We start from the raw sequence: 12266 nt of genomic DNA on the forward strand, positions 1-12266 counted from the left end.
CTCGTACAACCCTTTCACACCGTTTCAACACTGACCACTGCAAGATGCTTCATGACAAGATCAACCAAACCAATAGAGACATTTTCTAAAGCCTCTGTGTCCATAATATCAAGTGGAGATGGAGTAAAACGTGAAGTAAAGCGACTTCTGTATCAATTAGGATAAAGCAAGACACTAATCACTTAAGCTGTTATACATTGCGAGCTATTAATCTCCGGCCAATGCAATCCCAGCCGGAGATTAGATGCATCAAGATCCAGGATCCAATTAAATTTCCCTGGCCATTTTTTTTGTCATTCCCCCTTGCACCACATTTCGACTAGAGGACACCTTGACGCTCTTTGCTGTCAAATGCATCGGCAAGAGACTTGACAAGAGACATTTTGCTTGCATTTATTCGATAACTTCCTCCCTATACGTCCTATGATTCCTCCCTAAAGTTCCTATAGGGAGGAAGTTCACATCATACGGTAAAGCTGCCGTAGTATAAGTGCTGTATGTTTATACAGCTGAAGAAAGCTCTGCTCTTTCACACTCTTATCAAGGGCTAAAGATTCGAGACGTGGGTTTCATGTGCCAGGTAGCGCAGTAACCGCAGACCACACAAGTGCAAACAGGCTATTGTACTATGTTAAGTACTTTAAGGAGTCCTCTTACTACTCGTACCACTGTCCTTTTAATTTATCTCTCACATGTCAATTTCATTGTGTAGAAGTATAATTCAGGCATCGAAAAACCACAATATATTTACGTATATGTAATTACGTATATATTTGTGTATTTTTTGCCAGCCTGACCTCCCAATCTGTTGAGAATGACATCAATGTTTTGTTGTACTTTCTTCTAGTGACTTAAATTAGTTTTTCGAGTGCATACAATTCAGGTCTTGATTCGAACATCCCATCATAATGCATTGTTCCTGCTCTGATCAAATGGCAAAACAACGCAGGGTTTGTAATGTAGATATAGTTCATTTGCCAAAGGAAAAAAAAGGATACAAATTTGAAGATGGCTGCAGTAAACAGTAATATGTCAGTATGTCAGTGATAAATATTTAGGTCAGTCACTGGTCTTGTTGTGTGGGCGTGATCACAGATGGCCTTGGATCCTGTCCCTCTTCTGCTCTATAATAATAACATGTTAAACACCCCATGGAGAAGACAGACATTAGCCACCAACACATTTTTTTTGTCTTGTTCTCAGGTGGGACAAGTATGAAGAGCTTTAAGATGGCGCCACCAATATGGACGACAAGATGCAAGGGGCAGCTTTTCCCTCTTAAGTCCATTCTCTTCCTTAACATCATCATCTTCTGTTTTGGCTCTGTTTTGCATAAGCTCTGAACTGGAATGAGGGTGCGTCTTGCCCCTCCGTAAAAGACGCTCTAAATCACAGACGGTTTGACTCCGTGACGATCCACTGAACCTTCCACAAGCGGACGAAGGGTGACCTCCTCTTCCTCAGATGCCATACTACTGAATGCTGGCCATGAACCTGCCCTGTCTGTCTGCCTGTCTGTCTGCCTGTCAGTGTGTCTCTGTCTGCGTGTCTGCCTGGTATATTGGTCGTCTCTTTGCACCAAGTGCCATAACATTACATTCCTAGGAACTTTGCACTGATCACCAACAACCTCTCATTTTATTAGTGGCTTTGGTTACATGCACCTGTGAATGGAGGTGTGCAAAATGTGTTATTTTGATCATTTGCTACAAGTGTTCAATTCGAAAAACATATTGCATTCAAGAATTAGTCATTACTTCAACTTCATTTTTCCAATACACACACTATTTGGCCCCAACCATCACTCAAAAGATCACCAGATGAAGTACGTATACAGTATGTGCACTGTGTACCTTTTCTAGTGGGGGAAGATGCTATTACTTTGCCTGGAATTTTCCTCAGTATGACATTAAACTTATTATTTCACATTTATTCACTTACAGATGTTTTGATTATTTAACAAATAACTTGAAAAACATGCATTCTTACAGTGAGCGCCTCTCCACAGATCGGACCTGGTGACGTCCCCTGCTTTTCGCCATGGAAACGTTTAACACCATACTGTAGAACATTGTAGGCAACGCAATGGTATTTCCATGGCGATAAGCAGGTGGCGGTACAGTTACATAGTGCACATTTAATTCCTTGATAAAAGTGCTAAATGTACTTCCCACCTTTTTACTCTCATTACATGCAACCGTTGCCAATAACCGAGCCAAAAAAGTGTTACAACATCCAAGAACCAGCCTTAAATCAAACTGGAGCTTTCACATTGTTAGACTCGAGTCATGTGTTTCATTTGACCCTCCTGTCTTTTTACTACTCGCTTTTAGCACTTAACTTAGTGCTTAGTGCCAGAGAACGACAGACAAGAGATTTATGCACATCTATTATATTATTGTTATTATTATTCACAAGATTGTATTTCTTGTGACATTTTCCTGTCGTGTGTGAATGTGTGTGTAAGATGTTACTGCCTATCGTTTCTGAAGGTTTATGATTTTGAACAGGACACTGGATAATGTTTTATAATTTATATTGTATATGCTTTTTCCACATTTTTTTTTTTTTTAAATCAACAAAGCAAAATGAAAAAAAACATCACTCCCAACGCAACTTTCCCACACCACCTTGAGAGTGGTTGTAGGACGTACGCCCACATGGAGAGACACTTTAATTACAGACCCCAGTCTAGTCCCATCACAATCAGGGCCATTGTGACTGTTAGTTAGTCTTACAATTGTACGTATCTCATTCCACCATTAGAAGGAAAAACCTTTGAAAAGACGCCGTCATCACTTATACGAACAGACGAAAAATCTAAATTGCAGACAGGAAGAGGAAATCCTTGGTGGTGCTGATGAGGAGTCCTTTCATTGATAACAGATAAGACAGGAATTCACCTTTGAAACTAGACCAGAAATTCTCCAAAGTCCTCTTAATTGCCTGCTTTAAATACTACTAACGTGCAGAGGTCTCTCCTCTTTTACTCTTGCTATTGCATCTACGGCCCAAAATCCGAATATTATGTGGGTCAAAGTCAGTTGTTTCATCAGTTTATTTCAAAGTGAAAACATTCATTTGTTTTAACTATGGAGCAACAGCAGTGTCGAAGGCGTGTGACCTAACTAGACGATTGTTTGTTCATTCCCCAAAATATAGTCGGTTGGCAAGACATCCACAATAGTCATTCCAGTCATAATTGGCCAGATTGTTTCACATTTGATCAATAAATTAATTATTTGGTACAGATTGGATTCTCAATCTTCAAAGCATCATAAAAGCGAAACAACTTTCAGACTTTTTTGAAAAACCTTGAGGCTTGTGAATCAGAGGTTTAAAAATACATCTAAAAGATTCTTTATGGATAAAAAGGACTTGTGACAAATGCAGTGGGCCGAGGCTGCAGCGACCTTAAGAATAAATGGAGAATCGTGTTGCATTGATGTAAGAGCGTGAGTCACCGGCTCTCTGTGTCTCTCTGAGTGGGCTATGTCCTTGTTGCCACATCATTAGCTTTAGCTTAACTGAATGTGATTGAATCCAACCCGGTATACTTCTTAAGCTTCTTATTTCATGAACTTGTTTTTTTATGTTACCAAATGAGTTTTATAACTACAATAGAGATCTATATATAGCTATATATGCAGCCACTTTAATATATTGTAAATGATGGCTTTCGATGCAATGTATTTATTTGTCATGAAGAATAATGTGTAAAGGGATGTTTTTTGTTTTGTTTCAGTATGAATGCCTGTATCACAACACAATACCTTTCAAATCAATATCCATCCAATTTACTGTGATCATGAAGGACATATTCCACACTAGACTACAGAAAGAGCGAGAAAGTGGGTGGTATTGTAGCTCTTATGCATGATGTTATTTGAACCATTTTGCACATGTTACGTTCAGGGATTTATTTGAAGCATAGCATTAACCTCACATCCATTCATGCTCACAGTAAGACTTCGATGCATATTCATAAATAAGAATATTGTGCACGGAAAGGGACGCGTTTGTACTTTTCTGTCTTACTCTCATTTATTGTTATACACCTGAAGTGTCATATCTCTTAAGAAGGGACATTGAATTAAGTGTCACTTTGCCAAATTGAGCTGATTTAAAAACCTGTCCATTACTTAGGTATTTTTATCTTCTTCATCACTGCTATGGTGATGTACCAAGAATGTACTTTTTCTTGTCATACAAGAATCCTGTATAAATAGACCTATTTCTGATGTTGAGCAGAAAACAAAGGTTATTTTTATTTTTAGAGGAAGTACATGAAATACATGACATCTGTCTGCGAAAAAAATAATAAAAAATACTCTAAGGATAATATTTAGAATTGAACTGTGATGCTCCCTTGGAGGGCTGATAGACAAATGTACATGTCTGTAAATCAAATAAACCTATTTAATCACTTCATACCTCTATTTGACTCTGGTTTTGTTTTTATTCATTTTGGGGATATTAGTTTTGACTGTTTTAAGTGGCTGGAGCGGAGCATAGCAACTGCTGGGCTGAAGTGGGGTGAATCAAATATAATAATATAATGTTAATTCAATTGATAACATCATTTTCAACATATTTTTTTTCCTTACTTTTATGAGATACACAAGATGATACAAGAAGACTTCTACTACAAATCAACAAGAGCACAAAGCAACAACAAATGCACCATTTCCGCAACGGTAAGTACCGGGAACCATAGACTACTATAGGCCATGCAGACACACAAAACTGTCTAACTCCTATTGCAGCCCTTTATGTTAATTCAATGACAAGGATAAGGCTTCTTTTCTGCTCTATCCTCTCTGAAGATAATCAGATAAATGTTGCTCTTCTGACTTTGGCAGCAGATTCCTCCTCTTGCCTTCATCTTCACTCACAAAGAGCGGATTTCTATCTTGACCAGGGATGGATTGGGTTTGAATGAAGCAGGGTATTGTTCAGGTGCAATGAGCCAGGCCTCTGTGAAGCCCTGTAAAGTAATCTCCTGGTGCCTGCGTGGATTAGAGACACATAACATATTATGCACAAGACAAGCTTCGCTCTGGACATCATAAAGAGAAAAACATAATATTTACCCATACAGGAAGCCTTCAGGTAAAGCCCCCTGTGTGCTGACATGCAAGCAATGTGGTATGGCCAACGTGGGAGCTCATCCAGACTAATGGGCTTGTGAAAATTACAAAAAAGACACTGAGCTTAATGGGGTAATGGTTCTCAAACTGTGGCACCAGTCCAACTTTAGGTTTTACTTGTACTACAATGTACAGTGCATTTCATTTTACTTCTGTATTTTTATTTCTATATTTACCTCCAACCTAATCAGTCATTCAGGTCCAATGAGCTTCGTTTGGTCTTCTGATAATTTACTTTATCATTTTCGGCTGATATACACAGATTTTGTCGCTGTCTTCCTACTGGAAGGGGCAGGACAACAGCGCCATCTTCAGTCCAACTTCTTCAGGACAGTAACCCAGATGTGAGAGAGTAAAAAGGCTCCCTCATCCCGGTTTATAGTCCACATTTCTATCGGCACAGAAGGGGAATCTAAATATCTTAACCATTACTATATTATATAACCAACTATATTCATTTTACGAGACTGTATTCAAAGTATAACCAACTATATTCATTTCAGACTGCATTACACTTGGGTTAACTCCTTATACACACAACACATACTCCATTGTCCATTTGAGACACTCACTGCTCCTTTTGAGACATTCTCTGATAAGGACGGACACCTTCCCGGAGCGGCTGCAGACTTCAAGGCCACGGACGTGCGAAAAAGCTCATGGAAGAACACTGTAAGGAGGAATGTTATAAATATATGGCAGAGCAGGGAAATCGGCGTGAATTCTGAGACGCCCGTCTAAGTCGCCGGTCACATTTGTTAGGGACGGCTGATAAGCGAGCTCTGTTTATCTGTATTCGTGTTGTACATGGTAGGGATTAAACATCTGATTGATTTTAACTTCCTGATTCATGCCTTTTCTTTCATAAACAGTACGTTTACGTATTTCAATAGCCTCCTTAATCCAACGACGATGTTTGTTGACCTCTGTGTCCCAATGTTTGCTCATAATGTGGTTCTCTATTTTAAAATGATCCGAAATGGGCCATTTGAGCTGTTCCTGAATCATCCTGAATTTATCACCCTTTAGTCCTGGTTTGACTTGAATAAACACTTCAGCTCTTCTATTCATTTTAAAGCCTACTCATTTGCTGTGGACTAAGGAGTAAGATTACAGAGGAAACTCCAAGTGATGAACTATCAATTGTTCAGTGCAAAAGCGGCCACCACCCATTCCCTGAGCCAGACCAGTGTGTCTTGTACCCCAATGTAACACAGAGCCGCTCCAATCCAAAAGTCAACACATCTCCAGTCATGAGGCAGCCAAGAAACAGCGGGCGTCGGCAGGAAAGGAGGCAGCCATTCTAACCAGCACTGGAATTTCCATTTGGACTTTGCCTCTCGCGCTCACAGAGGGCAAATTCTGTACACGCGACTGGGTGAATTCAGGTTGCAAATAACTTCTGGTGGAGGTAATGACCAAAAATGTCATTGGTCTGGGAGTTTCAAAGAAGCATTGTCCGTAGCATCTATATATAAGTGTTAACGGTCCAAATTAAAGGTTGCAGCAAATATTTGGTTTGAGAGTCTGCCGTAAATTGACCACAATGCCCTATTAACGTTGGAATAAATGCATCCCAACGTCCAATTGGCTTTATGGTTATGGTCAATGGATAAATATTCATATTTAAAAAGAGCTCCACAACAAGTCAAATAATCTCAGTTTGTTCAAAACCAGAGCTATTTTTCCTGGTCCTGGATTTGTGGAGTTTGCAAGTTCTCCCCGTGTTAGGGTGAGCTTCCTAAGTGCTCTTATTCCAATCATGCACATTTTGATTTAGAATAGATTTTGACTAGTTATTTTGCCTCCATGGCCTAATAACAAACAAAAAAACAATGCAAAAAATAAAAAAAAAACATTACACACAGTGAAAACTTAAAAAAAAGTGTTCACACATTTTGTCTCCGATCTGAATAGACTGTTTGTACAAAGACATGGAAGACAAGTATATTCAGTTTCGGCATCACACCTCCACAGAGAATGTCTCACCTCACTCACACTGGCACCCACAGATCTTTCCCAAACTGCATCACAGTAACCTCCACAGTCAGCGTGGTGGAAGCCGTGGTTTTCACCTGGCAGGAAGAAAGCATTCTAGCGTGGTATCATCATGTCATCTGTGTGTGAGTCAAAGAAACGCACGTATTAAAGAGCCACTGACCCGTGCTTCACATTTCATCACTCATAATGAGCGATTACTAAAAGAAACAGAGGGAAAACCAGCATGGCACCTCCAGGCTTTCAGTGCAATTGAGGGGAAGTGACGAGAATAGCTTTTTGCTTCATTAGAGGTTGACTTGAGGCAAAGTGAGCTGGAAATGCATACACTTTAACCACTACAATTATGAGGGAATGCATTATCTCAAAAACAAATTATGGAAATTTTACCAGCATCAAGACCTTTAAAAATAGTATATTTTCCACTGCCTAAAGCTGTCATACTGTCTAAAAAACTAGTGTCTAAAAACTAATAATGTATTTAATACTTTTGTCAAATTGTGTTTTTTGATAAACCTATATCTTTGGTATCACCATTGGTGTCTTGTCATTTTGTGCTTGTTTATAGAATAGAATAGAGTTTATTTGTCTGTTCCAGGATAAATCAGAAATGTGTTTTCAAAGTGCCTTGTTCAGGCAAACATCTTCCACAAAAAGGCAAGGTTACAATTTGATCTTATTCATAAAGAAACAACATGAACCCCTCATACATTTTGTGAAAGCTTTAATGCAATGTCACACGCTTGGTCTAACAGTAGAAGGTTACCAGAGCAAAACATTTAAAAGACCAGGGCTCAGAGGTTGGTCACTCAAATGCTTTTGCTTGAGCAACGTTTTATTAATGAATACAATTTTCCTTTCCAGACCCCATAGTTTTACTCCTATACTTGAGTAATATATTTTAGAGAGTATGTACACAAAGTAAAGTAAAGGTTTTGGTTTATTTTCCCGCTGCTAGTAAATCTACACGTGCAAAAAGTTATAGACAATGATTAAATGGTTGTGTTTCTTGCACCGCTCCTTCAGATATGATTTATTTTTTCTAATATTTGTGTTCTGTCCTTTTAAAATACCTGATTTTGCTCATTATTAAATGTTTGGTCCCTCTAATGATTAGCTTCATATAATCAAATTACAAATCCGATGTTATGTCCAGAGAGTTACTACAGTTGCTCTTATTTGAGTTGTAGTTTCACCAAATACTTTTTACAACATGAGTAATATTATTTTGAAGTAACAGTGAGCGCAATGTTTTGCTACTCAACCCACATCTGGCTATAAAACTGGTTTCAACATTTTGTAAGAAAATTAGAATAAAGTAATGAAAATAACAACATGAAAATTAAAATACATTCATACCCAATATATTTTTATCAATGCAAAATATTGTTCTGCAAATCATGCGTATCATTCATTATATGTAATCATAATATCCTGCTATTTACACCCTGAAAAAGCCAGCCATAAAACATTAGCATCGTGCACACTTCCTCCCTTTCTTTTCCCATCATTGAGCCCTGCATCTTCAGGCTCCACTGCCTCCATGACGACTAGCCTGAGGATGCGGCTAACCTTCAGCTGTCAAAGACTACATCAACAACTGCACTGCACATGCCACTGTATCTTTAATGAACCCAACACATGTTCTTGTCTTCGCTGTCTGCTCGTGTGGAAGACCATGTGGACTGTACGCAGCAGCGGGGCCTATTATCCTATGTCACTGCCCCATGGCCACTTATAATGATCACATCCAACTGACTCACTGAGGTCCCTGGATAGCTGATTTGCATAATATCACTAATGAGAATGCAACGAAAACAGACAATGAGAAACAGTGATACTGTTAAGAGTGCGCAGTGCGGGCTACAAATATACCAAAGATTTATGAATAAATCATAACCTTATGCTTGACTGGGCCAGAATGCTTTATTTAGCCAGTGTGAAGCCACTTTTAGAAGCAATGTTTTCTCTGACTTTCTAAAGGGCTATTTCTGCATGGTTCGATGTGCATAAGGGCAGTCATGTATGCAGTTATGTATGGCACACGTGGAGCATGAATGACTTGTGTCCACAAAGGGAATGAATGGGATTGGGGTTTAGATGAATGGGCTGTGCACTAATTCACAGGGTATAATCAGGGCCAATTGTAACAATCAGAGACCTTGAAAATACAGCCAAGACTGAGGTGGAGCTGCATGACAGAGACAGGGAATATTTAATGACTTTATTTGAAAGTTATTGAATATATAAAGTGTCCCCATGGATTTAAAATGGGCTTTTTAAATATGCTACAGCAGTGTTCCATCAGAGCCCTGGTTTGGGACTCAAGATTACGTTTCAGCACTGCATGAAATACTTTTTGTTCTGCTACTTCCAACACATTTTTAATCAAAAATACGGTTACTTTTATTTCATTCTTCCTCTAATTTTAAGTACCTTTAGTAATGTACTTCAGTATTTTATTTTTTCTCTGAAGGGTACAGTTTCAGTATTCCCAAAGCATCCCATGACTTTTACAGGGCCATGGATTAACATAATAAATCTCTTACCAGTAGAAAATTGAGAGAAGATTCATTGAACGTTCATAAAATCAGACATTCAGATAAAATGTCTTCTTTAAATAGAAACCATTGAACCTATAATGAAATTCTGCTTCCTGATTTAGCTCTTCATGGACTTATCCAAGCTCAAGAGAGTGAGAGCTCAGTTTCTTGTATCTCTTACATCTTACATCATACCAACAGCAGGAAACTGGAAGCACAAACTAAAGTCTTCCATCAGAGGAACATACTTAATTGTGATAATAATTTCACAGTCAATGATATGAACAATACTTCTCTTTCAGTCAGAAAATGAATGTACTTTTACACAAATTACAAATTGCTTCTGATACACTGACACATCCCATGTTGTAGCTGCAGCAAGAGCGTAGGATATTACATGTTTTTGTATATTCTAACTAACTAAATTTAGAACGTTTTGCAAAAATGTGGATAAAAAACAACAGAAATGTATTTAATTTCAATTCAATTAATGTTATTTTAGTACCTGTATGTTTTGTTATGCATTTCTTTCATGAATTAATGTCAAACGTTTTTGGATAAGTAAAATAGAGTACTTGTATACTTTACTACTCCTAGTCTGTTCCATTTCATTAGCATCAGCATAATTGCCTATAAGTTACATTCAAACAATTTTTATCTTGCTAGAATGGTGACTTCTATTACCTTTGTCACTGTCAACAAGTATGAATAAAAATAACTATTGTACACAAGGAATACATTTCTTTTATCAAAATTGGGAGAATCTATTGGGATTTTTAATATCACTATTATTGTACAACAACTGAAATATATTCTATGTTTACACCATTTTCATTTATGTGGAATGCAACTTTATATCAGCCATTGATGGTTATAAAATACTTGTGTAAAATGACCTGTATACTTTATAGGACATGTATACTTCCTGTGAAAGTCATAATTTGTGAGACATTGTGTTTACATTACTTTTTCCTTACTCCTTTCCTTTTTCTTTATGTTGAAAAATGCTGCCCGATGGTCGAGTGGTCTAGGCAGAAGCACATTATGCCAAGCTCCATGCTGTAGCGTGTAGAGTGATTTCCAACTTTGACAATATGTTGAATGTCCACATCATCGCGTCTCCCCTATTTCACATTGTCTTGTCAAATAAAATTTACAGGCCAAATTAATACAGGCCTATTCAAAAAATGTCAAATAAAGTCATAATGTAGATAGTAGAGATAACATTTAGAGCACAGAAGGTTAAGATAAGATAAGATATTCCTTTATTGTCCCACATGGGGAAATTTCATTGGTGCAACGCAATGAAATGAGAAACTAGTCAAATTAGAAAAAAGTTGATTATGATTTTGCGGGGTCTTCAATGTCTTTTGAGATGTACTGAGGACAGAGCCATTGACACCAGATGTAGCAGTGTCTGGAGAGTAGAAACCCTAATTTGGACCCAAAAAAGGCTAACAATTTTCAAGTTAGCCCCTTTTTCAGGTTCCACAAAAATATAAAAATATAAATATACATAAAGTCAGCAGTAGCAGAAAATTGCATAATGAAAAAGTGTGCACTTCCACTGACCCCACTTTTCATTATATACTTTGCATTTTCACATATGGCGGCAAAAGGAGGATGATGGAAGAGAAGGGTGGACATTTATTTTTCCTTGAGAACTTCTGGAAATGGACACACATGTAGCAAATTGTGCAAAAAATGCTTAGAACATGCCGCGAGATGGAAAATGAGGTGCGGTGAAGAAATACACTATAGAGAAGGATGGAAAACATTAAAAGATCATTATACATCAACTTTGATACTAGACAGACTGAGGCCAATGATAAACGAAAACTGACTTATTCAAACGCCTTATTGAGTAAAAGAGAATGAGGTGCAGCTTTTACAACAGGTCAGGTCAACATGTGTATCTGTTTAAATCTGACAATATTTTTGGATCAATGACATTGACAGGATTGATTTTAATAGAGCACATCTCGTTAATTAAATGCAGCTAATGCGAAAGGCAGTAGAAGGGCAAATGGTCAGGATGAAAGTGGTGGGTGTTCATTGGTTTCAGCTTTGGAGATTTTCTCCCATTGAAAATATTTTTTTTTATAAAATTGTTGATTGCAATGGCAAAAGTTCTAATTTCTCATCATTCTGAAACCATAGAACATCCCTGTCTGTTGTAATGTAACTAGAGTAAAAAAACATTTCCAACATAAGCTGTATTGTACTGGGTAAGCTTTTATAGTGTACTTTATAGAGAATTCTTGCTCAAAGAACCCACTAATTAAAATATATATACAGTTAAAGGTGCACTTGAGTGGAGGGTCCTTTATAGATAATTCTTGCTTCAAGAACCCACTAATTAAAATAGATATACAGTCAAAGGTGCACTGGAGTGGAGGGTCCGCCACTTATCTTAATTTTTTTTATTACACATTTTTATTGCTCAAAAATAAGTCAGGTTTCCACCACACAAATCTGCATTGCCAAGTTGCCTCACCTCTTTGTCTCCATAGAGAAAAAACACTTTAATGTCATATTAGGAGATTGTTATTCTTCCTAACGTATAGGTTGGTTT

General features: G+C 37.7%; 1 protein-coding gene across 1 annotated transcript in view; it reads left to right on the top strand.

Moving 5' to 3' along the window:
* Positions 1–4439, top strand: part of spns2 (SPNS lysolipid transporter 2, sphingosine-1-phosphate) — a 52552-nt gene extending 48113 nt beyond the window's left edge. The window contains exon 13 of the mRNA XM_072446663.1: positions 1204–4439. The gene's annotated coding sequence lies outside the window, so the exon portion shown is untranslated. The remainder of the gene's footprint in view (positions 1–1203) is intronic.
* Positions 4440–12266: the final 7827 nt, after the last annotated feature.

The sequence above is a fragment of the Eucyclogobius newberryi genome, unplaced genomic scaffold (genome assembly GCF_026437365.1).
Source record: "Eucyclogobius newberryi isolate DKJ021-1_F unplaced genomic scaffold, fEucNew1.0.hap1 SCAF_15, whole genome shotgun sequence".
Lineage (NCBI taxonomy): Eukaryota > Metazoa > Chordata > Actinopteri > Gobiiformes > Gobiidae > Eucyclogobius > Eucyclogobius newberryi.